Source organism: Capsicum annuum, chromosome 4 (genome assembly GCF_002878395.1).
Source record: "Capsicum annuum cultivar UCD-10X-F1 chromosome 4, UCD10Xv1.1, whole genome shotgun sequence".
Classification (NCBI taxonomy): Eukaryota; Viridiplantae; Streptophyta; class Magnoliopsida; order Solanales; family Solanaceae; genus Capsicum; species Capsicum annuum.
In genome coordinates, this window is record NC_061114.1 from 144,619,521 (window position 1) to 144,632,622 (window position 13,102).

Here is a 13,102-nt window from a genome sequence, read left to right on the forward strand (position 1 = left end):
GGGATGTTGGGATGACCACTTGCCTTTGATTGAGTTTGCATACAACAATAGCTATCATTCTAGTATTCAGATAGCTCCATTTGAAGCTCTCTATGGTAGGAGATGTAGATCTCCGATTGGTTGGTTTGAAGTTAGTGAGGCCTCAATCATAGGTTCTAACTTAGTATTCGATGCCTTAGAGAAAGTTCAGTTAATCAGAGAGAGACTCCGGGCTGCTCAGAGTCGACAGAAGTCCTATGTAGATGTTCGTAGAAAGGATCTCGAGTTTGAGGTCAATGACTGTGTCTATCTTAAGATCTCTCCCATGAAGGGAGTGAAGAGGTTCAGCAAGAAAGTAAAACTCAGTCCCCGGTATGTCGGTCCTTTCAGAATTTTTTGTTGTTTCGGCAAGGTAGCTTATGAGCTTGAGTTGCCTTCAGATCTAGCCTTAGTCCATCCAGTCTTCCATATCTCTTTGCTAAAGAAGTGCATAGGTGACCCAGCAATTGTTGTCCCTATTCAGAGCATCGACATTTAGAACAGCCTCTCTTATGAAGAGATTCCAGTCAAAATCTTAGATTATCAGACTCGTAGATTGAAGAACAAAGAAGTCCCTCTAGTCAAGGTTATTTGGCGAAATCAGTCTCATGAGGGAGCTACTTATGAAGCAGAAGCAGATATGCATGCCAAGTATCCTCACCTTTTCCCCTCCAATTCAGATCAAGTTCAAGGTAACAGTTCTCCTTAATCATATTAAGTTTCATGTTCATGTTTCCAGTATAAACTTGATACCTATTAACCGTTTCATACTCAGTCATGCATTCATATGTTAGTTATCCGTGCATCAGATATGCATGAGTTCAGTATGTTTAGCATGTCAGTAATGAGATCAAGTTCCAGTTCTTTATGTTCAGTTCAGGTTCTGTTGTCTTGTATCCCTTCTGAGTAAATTCTCATTCTAGGATGAATGTTCTCAAGGGGGAGATATTGTAATACCCCACATGTTTCTAAGCTAGGAAGTGAATAAGTATTCCTACATATAAAATCTCCTATCCTGTGATTCATACTTGAGTACATGACTTACCATGAATATCCTAGTGATAGGATAGCTTATGATGCATTAAGCATGTTCATATGAGTCACTTAAGGTAATACAAGCTAAGAGTTTTTGAATCCATCAAGTTTTAGTGTTTGATTTTGCAAGGGTCATCTTTGAACGAGTATAACTCGATTTTAGTGTCGTATTTTGGATGATTTAGACCTACCAAATTGTAGAGAATTGAGTTATCTTTCTAACGATACCAATTTTGCTTTAATCCAATACCCGAGCGAAAAGTTATGCCCTTTTTCGTGAGAGACAGTAAGCATAGATGATTGGTTAGGCGCCGCCCAACCCAAGCATAGGAGATCACTTGGGCGCTGCCTAAGTCAATTCCAGGTGTCAAAAACACTCCATTTTGAGTATTTTTAAAGACATTTATGTCTTTAAACACTCCTTACACGTCCCTAAACTTAACCCTACGAAATTTATAGCTTCTAATCTTATTACAACCCTATTATTATCTCAAAGCTCATCATCCAAGAGCACTAAAAGAGAAAAACAACTAGGGTTGCGTAACTATGCTTGAAGATCCGATTTCAACGAAATTCCTCCGTCAATCACCAAGAATCCTCCTTCTAAGGTATATGTGTGTTTATTTATGGATCTCATTCATCCATAAAGCTCAAAAACACTCTTTTCCATTATAAAGTATGATTTCTATGTTGTTGGGTGTTGATGATCATGTTGTTGATATTGGGTGATTCCCAAGATGGAATCTTTATATGTTTCTAAGAATTCATGATATCATATGAGTTAGAAACATGTAAATTTGGTTGTTCATGATGTACGAATTTGATGATTTCACCTATGCTTAAGATGTGCATGTAAGGTGTTTGATAAAATGCCTAAGGAACTAGAAATCATGCAATATAGCTAAATTGTGACTAAGTGAAGGATTCATGATATGCCCTTACGTTCCAATGACGTCTATGTTGATAATGTGCCTTGTAAATGTTGTTTGAATACTCATGAACTATTCTTATGAGATTATGCTATGTTTACTTGCAAATCCTACTTATGAACAAGATGCATGATATTAAGATTGTGTAAGTACTTCCATGTGATCTGAAATCTTTTCAATGCAATACATTGTTGATAACCATGTATGGTATGAGATCTCTACTTATGATATTATATATTATGGACTCTACTCCTATGATCAAGTCAGTCATGTGTGTCAGTTTCCTTCCATCGAGTCTTGGGGGTACTTGTACCCAAAAACTATAGCTGTGTGCCTAGATCTATGTCATGTTTCACGATATCTGAACTCAAGCTACGATTCCATAGACTTCAGTCAATCATGTGACTAAGAAAAACCTCATGATCTTAGTTAGTTGTCAGATATCAGTAATATTCCACCAGTTAATGGAATTCAGTAAGATTAAGTCATGCGCAGTCAGTTATTCATGTCCAGTCCCTCTATATAGGAGTAATCATTCTTGTGTTCCAGAACTACGTAGCCAACGTAGGTTGAGATATTTTAACATATCTGATTAGGGTTGATGAGGTAGCTTAACCCGTTAGTTTAGGGTTCCTACCGTTCTCATTGATTATCCGCTAGATAAGGGTCACTCACAGGCTTTCCTTACCCGTGGAAAAGTATTGACACCCCTCCAGTCGGGGAAGAAATTGGACCCCAGCTTAGCCATAACAGCATACATGGGGCATGTCAGTTAAACACTACCCCCTACAGTTTCAGCATCAGTCGCAGTAAAAGAACTTAGGGTGTTCTTCAAATTTCAGTATATACAGGACTATCAGATACAGTCATCCATGTTATCAGTGTCAGTATCAGTCATGACAGTTATCAGTAAACTATGTATTAGCTTACAGGTCATGCTATCATGTATTCACGGTCCCAGTTTCTATATATGTGTGTTTGCACTCCCACGTTCATATTAGTCAGTCAGTGTTGTTCAAGCATAAAACCCTTTATGTTCAGCCTACCTTCCTTGTATACTCAGTACTCCAGTTGTACTGACGCATTAGCGCTATGGTGTTTTCTTTTCATGTTACACCATAGGTTTCGAGACACGAGCTCCAGCCCAGCAATAGCGGTAGCATTCCAGTCGTAGAGACACAGTAAGTCCTCATTGATTCGAGGACAATATGATTTAATTTATTTATTTATTTCTTCCGTTCAGTTTTATGGAGTTAGTTAGAGACATGTTCCTTCAGCTCCTTATTCAGATAGTTTAGAGGCTTTCAGATTGAGTTGTTTGGGTATTTTTGCCCACATAGTTTTATTCAGTTGAACCTTATGGCCTTATAGTTCTATGTATTCCGCATTCTTATATCATGATTTGTAGTATACAGGTACAGATATCAGTCATGGGTTAGCTTATGGTCCCTTGAGGTCATGAGCACCGTGTAGCATTCCGGTTTAGTAAATCAGGGTGTTACAGGTACAATGTAGTTCTTTTTAAGTTATTAGTTAGAGACACAGCAGCAGTAGGATTTCTTACTACAAAAAGATTATCGTAGCTATCATAGCTCCATAATTGTGAGTTTGGGGGATTAAAATTGAGGTAGACATCGCAATCCTCATTTTACAGTAATGAGCCCATTGAAGTGAGAAAGGTGTTTCCTTGGTATTTTGGGCTAGAATGAATACCTATTTAAGTGACTTAATTCCAAGTTTCATCATATAAACTCAAAAACATCATTTTAGGGCTCCAAAGAGGTTATTTATCCAAGACTATGGTGAAATTTCTTATGGAGTTACATTTTTTCATCCACTATTTTGTTTATTAATCCATTAAAACCTAAGAGTCATTATAAATATTTTAATAGTTGAATTGTTGGTTAAAACCCCTGGTTTATGAGAAGTGTGGGAAAGCATAGGTACATGTTGTATTATCTAAAATTTCTTCTAAAGTGTAAAATTTACACTTTCTAGTAGGAATTGGTAGTTTATAAGCATAAATTAGTGTAATTTGGTATCTTGAGTTCCATAAATATAAGACCATTCACATAAAACCTACTTGAAAGAGGATAACTAGTGAAGTTAAAAAATTAATTAAGCTCTAATTAAACACATCACTTAGGCTAATGTGAGTATTATGTAACTAGCGGAGGGTTAATTGTCCCTTGGGTAATGTTATAGACCATGAATAAGGATAGAATTAATTGGCTTGAATCCCTAAGTCATTATTTGAAGAGTATGAGTTTTTACTCTTGTAATTGTTTGTAGTAGATCATGAACAATCTGAAGAATTAAGGAAAGAAAAGGATCTTGTGAATTTAGGCATTTTGATTGAGGTAGGTTATGATTTATATAGGTTAGACTTGAAATAATCTCTTGTATATTTTGTGATTTGATGAAGTAGTTGATTGGTATTCAAACATAAAATGTGTTTGATTGTTTGTTGGTTTGGCATATTTTGGTATGAATATGCTTAGCATTTTCAAAACTTATTTTAAATGAATTATGAGAATGTTTTAAACTTTTTTATATTATTTTGAAAGATATATGATTTTTATAACATGCAATAATATGTTGAAAAATATATTTACGATTGTAAATATTCAGTGGCTCTTATATGGTGTGATCCTCTGGGTGAGGTTATAATATGGAGCAGGTACCACCTCAATATAGTATATGGATCCTAGGTTTTCCACTATATGTAATAAATGGTTGGTAACAAATAAGACCCTTTAGCATAGATGTAGATATTTCTAATTCTTTTGAGTTATGATTTCATGTAGAGTGAGATTGATATAAAGTTATACGGTGGTGAAATCTATGTAGACAAGATCCATAGTTGTGATGGAACTACTTATACTTGTAGGGTTAGGAATGATTTAATGTGTAGTATGTGATGATTTATACGTCCTTTTTTGTGGACATTGATGTGTATGTTTATGATTATACATCTTTTGTATTGTTGGTATTGATGGGTCTAGAAATTGGGTGACTTAACTGGTTGATGCAATTATCAGTTATGTGTTTATGTACCAATCCACTTTTGTAATTAATTTTGCTACTATTTTAGTTAGCTTCTAATGCCTAATAGTACATAGTGTTTGTATGTATATTACTTCTGTAAACTTTTTTCTTGAGTGTAGACTATGTTCAAAACACTTCAACGCGACTCCTATGTAGCAATTTTAGCTGATCGATTTAAGGGTGAGCTACTCCTATTCGGTATGGCACATATTTCATAGTTTAAGTTGCCATTCTTTTGAATAATGTTTTATTTTATTAGTTATATTAGATTACTCTACACTGGTTTTTAAGAATCCTTTGTACGATGACTTTCAGATTTTACAGATGTATTAGTAAAGATTTTTACATTTTTTATATTTAGGTTGAGATTATTGATTTTGTTATTGTATTTTGTTATATGAATTAGTTAAGGCTTTTGTTAGAGGGTTATCCCATAGGAGAGTTAGTGTGGGTGCCACATATGGCTATTTGAGCCATCATAAATATTGTATAACAACTTTAGGTTCATCTGTATCATCATACAAAGAAAAGTCTAGTAGAGTCTTGTTGTCACACCCCTAAATTTTCCCATGCTTAAACCTAAAATTACACCAGAAAACTAGTTAAAAACTAGTATAACTCATTCTACTATTCATAGAGAAATCCATAATTCATGTAACCATTGTATAAGCTGTAAGTTTACTCATACTAATGTCCAGCGTTAAATTATCAAAAATTGAAATCTTATCCTAGGAACCACAACTTAGTTCTAGGAATCATAGTATCAAGGAATGAGTCATACCACAAACTATGGAGCCTTATTCTAGAACACATCAAATCGGGTCTAGGAGACCATGAGTCTCATTAGGACTCATGGTATAAACTTACAAGTCATACTGTGTAATGCCACGAGTTTGTACCCCGGGCGCTACACGGTGCTAATAATACCGAAGGACTACAAACTAACCCATGACTGGTACCTGCTGCATTAACTAAATTACAATACTATAATTATGAAGAAATTAGGCGAAAACTTTCCATAAGGTTAAAATATGTAAATAAATACTGAGTACGGTACATCAATACCAAAACTGAACATCTATCTACAAATACTCTATGTCTGAAAAGCCTATATTATCTAAACAAGGAGTTGATAGGATAAGTCGCCAACTAACTCCGACTACTGAAATACACTGAGTACTAAAATACTACAATAATAAATCTATCCTCGAACAATAAGGACTCACCATAAGTGTTCGGCTGATGGATCGGGCTGCTAAGTATGATCGGGAGCCCGTGCATTTGAACCTATAGTATAAGATATCATAGAACAAAAGAAAGGTATGCATCGCTACTTTGAATGTACTGGTATGCTAAATGAGGTACGTTGGGATGCATGGGGTTCATATGCATAGAAAATACTAACTGAATAACATAAGTATAAATAAATGAGATTACATGTATGAAATACGTAAACTGTAACTGAGGTTATGGTAACACTGGTTACTGCATTCAGAATCACTTTTTTACTGATATCTGAGTTTACTGATATTGTCTTACTATTAACTGTGTGACTATAACTGACGATCCTAATTTTGTGGAACTATTCTAAGTTCTATACTGAATTGAGTGATTGTGTCTGACAGTCTTGATTTCTGTAGAACTAAACTGAGTTCTATTCTGAAGACTGAAACTGAGATTATGGGAGGTAATCATCTAACCGACATGCCCCTTTCTGAATGAATTGGGGTCCAACCTATAACAAGTAGCTAATCTCCCATCTCTTAATCTGGGGAAATATAGTCAGGAAAGAGAAACCCGTTCCTAACCCCTGCTTCAAAAGCTCGTATCTTCCCCAGTTGGAAGAGTGTCACTATCATGCCACAGGTAAAGAGAAGATGAGTCAACCTCATATGGTCGGTGCTCTAAATGAGAATAGTGGTACCCTTAACTGGTGGGTAGGACATCTCATCAATCCTGAACTGGAAGATTAATGTCTCAACCTACGCTGGCTACGTAATTCAGGAACACAATGACTGCTTCTAAGGATCACACCCTGTACTGGCAGGTGATTCCCCATCCTTGGGTTCACTCGGTGCTGAATCCTACTCCCAACTGAATAGACATTGGACTGAATTCTAAATTATACTAAGCTGGACTGATCTGTTACTGATTCATACTGTCTGACTAAACTGAACAAAATTCCCTGGATTCCACTAACTGACAAAATACTACTGAATTCTATAAACTGACTGAACTCTATTGGGTTCTAAACTGATTACTAAACTACTAATCATGATACAAAAAGTGTATTGTGTAGATACTATAGCTCTACGTAAACAGCTAGATTTTTAGGTATTAACTACCCCTAGGATGCGATAGCATAGACTATAAGACATAGCACATCTTGACACATGATAAATAATTACTTGATCACCATTCATTCATTGAAGCATTTTGACAAACACTTGCATAACATGAACTTATATACAGGCTAATATGATGGGACATAACTATTCAACTCACGTGAACAATCCACCAAACACTTGGAGGGCATAGTATATGCACTCAATACTTAACAACATGGGGGCATTATAATTTCAAATACCAAAATCATAATACAAAGGTTTTAACATGAATTCTCATGATGCAAACACATACAAAAAATAATTTCATACAAACCTTGCAACTAATCATGGATTAGGAACTCCACTAATAGGGAAATTATGATCACATTCAAACCCAACCATAAAATTCATCAAACTCATGAACTTGTAGTAAAAATAGTTTCTTCAACTCCAAGGGTGCAAGGAAACCCTTGGATGAACACTTGACCTACCTCAATGCCTGGATTCTTGAAGATTGGTGGTGCAATCCCTGGGAATTAAATCTTGGGTTGATAGCCCTAGGGTTTGTTCTTGGATGATTTTTAGAGAAAAGAGTGTAATTTGCTTTGTGAGGGCTGAATTTCGTGTTTTAGGGGCTAATTCAAAATGGGGAAATATCCTAAATACCCCACTAGATGTTGTTTTTATTACTGAAAAATATGCCCAGTGTCACGCAGACCAATGCATTGCCTTAATGGGATCGACGCTATGGCCGAAGCACTGTATCAAGTCCGCTTCGAGTCACTAGAACTTGCACTGTGATCTGGGGAAAAATACTCATCAATGCAATGGGCGACATGGTGTGCCGAGATCACGTCGATCCACTGGTTTAAACTTCCAAACGTGACTCAAATAAATTCCAAAATATTTGAAACTTGTTTGAGAATACCTACTGGCATTCTTGATCGTGAATTAACCTAAAAATTGATATTTAAAGGTCATAAGGATCGTGAAAAAGGTTTACCAACATATGAATGTTAAAATAAGTATGAACACTTGGCTGAATTTTTCTAAGTATAGGACCCTTACTATCTTTTACAGGACTGAATCAAACTTAGGATTTTGTGGGGTCTTACAATATCTCCCCTTGGGAAAATTCATCATCGAATGAAATTGACTAAGTTGAGAATACTGATAAACTGAATTTAGATACGAGATGTATACAACTGAAGCATGATTTCATGACTAAAATTACTGATAAACTGAAATTTCATACTGAATATGCATATCATAGCTGAACATGATTCATGAATATAGGACTGGAATTATTAATAATTGAAGTTTCTCCTGCTGAACATGCATATCTGATGCATGAAGACTCAACTGAATATGCAACAGTAATTGGAACTAAGCCTATAAAGGAAAATCTGAGCATGGAACTGAGTAAGTTCAAGGATAAACTATTACCTTGGGCTGAGTCTAAGGATACTTTGTTTGTATATCTGTCTCTACTTCCCAAGTAGTTCCCTCAACTGACTGGTTCAACCAAAGCACTTTGACTAGAGGGATTTCTTTGTTCCTCAGTCTGTGAATCTGATAGTCAAGGATTTTGACTAGAATCTCCTCATTAGAGAGGTTGTTCTAAACGTCTATACCCTCTATAGGGACTATAACTGTTAGGTCACCTATGCATTTCTTTAGGAAGGAGACATGGAACACTAGATGGACTAAATCTAAATCTGGAGGAAACTCAAGCTCATAAGCTACCTTTTTGAAATGACTGAAAATTAGGTAAGGACCAAAATATCAGGGACAGAGCTTTCCCTTCTTTCCAAACCTATTCACTCCTTTCATAGGAAAGATCTTTAAATACATATAATCACTAATCTCGAACTCGAGATCCTTTCTCCACACATCTGCATATGATTTTTGTCCTCTCTGAGTTATCTTAAGCCTTTCCCTGATCAACTCAACCTTCTCTAAGGTATCAAATACCAAGTCAGGCCCTACCACTATGGCCTCTCCCACTTCAAACCAACTAATAGAAGACCTACATCCCCTTTCATAGAGTGCCTCAAACAGAGCCATCTGATGCTGGATTGATAGTTTTTGTTATATGCAAACTCAATCAAAGGCAAGTGGTCACCCAAATACCTTAAAAGTCTATCGCACACACTCGCAGCATATCCTCTAATGTCTGAATAGTCCTCTCTACTTGACCATCTGTCTGAGGGTGAAAGGTTTTACTGAGGTGAATTTGGGTACCTAGACCCTTCTGAAATGCCTTCCAAAAATAAGAGGTGAACTGCGTACCTCTATCTAAGATAATAGATAGTGGAAGTCTGTGTAATCTGACCAACTCTCTAACATAGAGTTTAGCATAGTCCTTGGCTTAAAAAAAGGTATGGACTGGTAGGAAATGAGCTGATTTGTTCATCTGATCTACAATGACCCAGACTAAATCGTGTTGACGATGAGTATGAGGCAAACCTATCACAAAATCCATGTTCACTTCCTCTCACTTCCAAATAGGGATACTGAACTCCAGCATAGCCCTATACGCCTCTAATGCTTGATCTTAACTTGCTAATATATTAAGCACTTGGCTACAAACTCTTCAATGTCTCTCTTTATTCCACTCTATCAATAGATCTCCCATAAATCACGGTACATCTTAGTGGCCCCTGGATAAATAGAGTAACGCACACCATGAGCTTTTGTAAGAATCCGTTGTCTTAGGCCATCTACACCTGGCATACATAGGTGACCCTGACAATGCAGAACACTATCTCCCCCTTAGGAGAAAACCTCTATCTTTTAGTCTCTGACTGATTCTTTCAACTTAACAAGACTGGGATCGCTATCCTTCTTTTCCTTCACTTCGGAAACCAGGGATAATTCTTAACTATTCTACACCCATACACTACCTTATGTTGAATCGACTAAGAAAACATCTAGTCAGGCAATCTGATGAACTTTCTGAGCTAAATTCTTCCAACCATCATCCATGGGAGCAATACTACCCATAGATATCCTACTAAGAGCATCAGCCACTATATTGGCCTTCCTCGGATGATATAGAACACTCATGTCATATTTTTTCAACAACTTTAACCACCTTCTTTAATGAAGGATTAGGTCTTTTTGAGAGAATACATATTACAAGCTCTTATGGTCAGTGAACACATCAATATGCACTCCATATAAATAGTGCCTCTAAATCTTTAAGGCAAATACTACTGCTGCTAACTCAAGATCATGAATTGGATAGTTCTTTTCGTAAGGCTTAAGCTGTCTAGAGAAATAGGTTATGACCTTACCTCCTTGCATCAAAACATACCCCAAACTCACTCTGGAAGCATCACAATACACAATAAGGTCATCTGAACTATCTGGTACAGTCAAAATTAAGTTGTAGTGATTTGCGTCTTTAGTTCCTGGAAACTCTTCTAATAAGAATCTGACCACTGAAATTTGACCTTCTTCTGAGTTAATATTGACATAGAGGATGCATTAGACAAAAATCCCTTAATAAACTGCCGATAATAGCTAGCCAAACATAAAAAACTCCAAAGATCTAATGAAGAGATAGGTATGGGCTAGTTTCTCACTATTTTGGTTATTTGGGGATCAACTCTAATTCTATCACCAGAAATGATATGGTCGAGGAAGGCTACTGACCTTTGTAAAAATTTGCACTTACTGAATTTGGTGAATAGCTAATGGTTTCTAAAAGTCTGCAATACTATTCTAAGATGGTCTGCATGATCATGCTCACTGTAGAAGTAGACAAAGATGCCATCTATGAAAACTATGATGAACATGTCCAAGTACTGCTTGAACACTCGGTTCATCAAGTCCATGAAAGTTGTTAGGGAATTAGTAAGACCAAATGACATAAATAAGAATTTGAAGTGACCATACTAAGTTCTGAAAACTCTTTTTGGAATGTCACATTCTCTAACTTTGAGCTGATTATAGCCTGATCTGAGGTCTATCTTAAAAAAGTAACTGGCACCTTAAAGATGTTTGAATAAGTCATTGATTCTGGGAGGTGGATACTTTTCCTTGATTGTGAATTTATATAGCTGATGGTAGTTTATACACATTCTGAGAGAACTGTCTTTTTTACACACGAGTAGAATTGGTGCACCCCACGAGGACCCACTGGGTCTAATGATCTATTATCTAGGAGATTTTTTAACTATTCTTTTAATTCTTTGAGTTCTATTGGAGCTATTCTATATGGCAGAATAGATATAGGCTTGAGTATTTGGAAGAAGGTCTATTCTAAAGTCGTCTATTTCGAAGTCAATTTCCCTTTTGAGAGGAACTCTAGGAAGTTCTTTGGGAAATATGTATGGTAATTCACATGCTACTGACACTAATTCAAGATTAGGGGTTTCTGAACTAGAATCTTAGACTCAAATAAGATGGTAGACACATCCATTAGATATTATTTTCCTTACATTAAGAAGGAAACAAACTGACCCCTAAGTGCTAAAGTACTACCCCTCCACTCTAGGACGGTCTTATTTGGAAACTGAAACTAGACAATTTTGTTTCTGCAGTCAACTGAGGCATAGCATGAATAAAGCCCATCCATTCCAAGAATGACATTTAAATCTATCATCTCTAATTCTACTAAGTCTGCTAAAGTGACTCTCTGAGATACCATAATCGGACAGTTCTTGTACACTTGCCTGGCTATGATAGATTTACCTACTGGGTTAGAGATTGAGAAAGGCTCTACTATGATTTCGGGACTGACTCCAAAGTCAATAGCTATATATGGAGTTACAAATGATAAAGAAGTTCCTAGATCTATCAAAGCATAAACATATAAATGATAAACTTGTAACGTACCTATAGCCACATCAGGAGAACTTTCCTGATTCTGTCAGGACTGAAGGGCATAGAGTCTATTTGGTTGTTACCTACTAGTAGCACTGTAAGTGGCACCCTACTGATTTGGGCGACCAGAGTGAGATGAGGGATAGTTATGCTGACCGTAGGAACTTGAATGGGGACAATCTCTAACTCTATGACCTGGCTTTCCACTTCTGAAACACACATCACTACCTGCCCTGCAAATACCCTGGTGGTTTCTACCATATTTTTGGCACAGGCAATTAGTTCGGGCACTGCTGATACTACCCTGAAACTTAGGGCCTGGCGCCCTGAGTTTGATACCGTCTCTAAATATCAGCATTGAAGAACTAGCTGAGGATGGAGCTGGAACAGAAGCTTTCAAGTAGAACTAAGAATGATTCTCACCCTCTAACCTAGGCTGAGCAAAGTTAAAACTATATGTTCTCGCTCTCTTGTTCTCCCTCTCCTTCTCTCTATTCTTAGCCTCCTATATCTGCTAAACATGGACCATGATCCTGGATATGTCCATCTCTTTAATCAGCATTTTTGTTCTACACTCCTTGACTACACTGCTAGAAATCCCAGACACATACTTACTCATCCGGGACCTGCTATCTGCCACCATATGAGGAGTGTATCTATCTAATTGAGTAAACTTGAGAGAATACTCTTTCACTATTACATTTCCCTACTTCATATTAATAAATTCTATGACCTTCACCTCTCTCAACTCCAATTAGAAAAATCTATCCAAAAAAGCAGTGGAAAACTCCTCCCATTTTATGGGCCCTACATCTGCGGCTCTTTTTTCTTTCCACTGGTTAAACCATGAGAGAGCCACATCCTACAACTGATATGCGGCTAACTCAACACTCTTAATACCATTCACCCCCA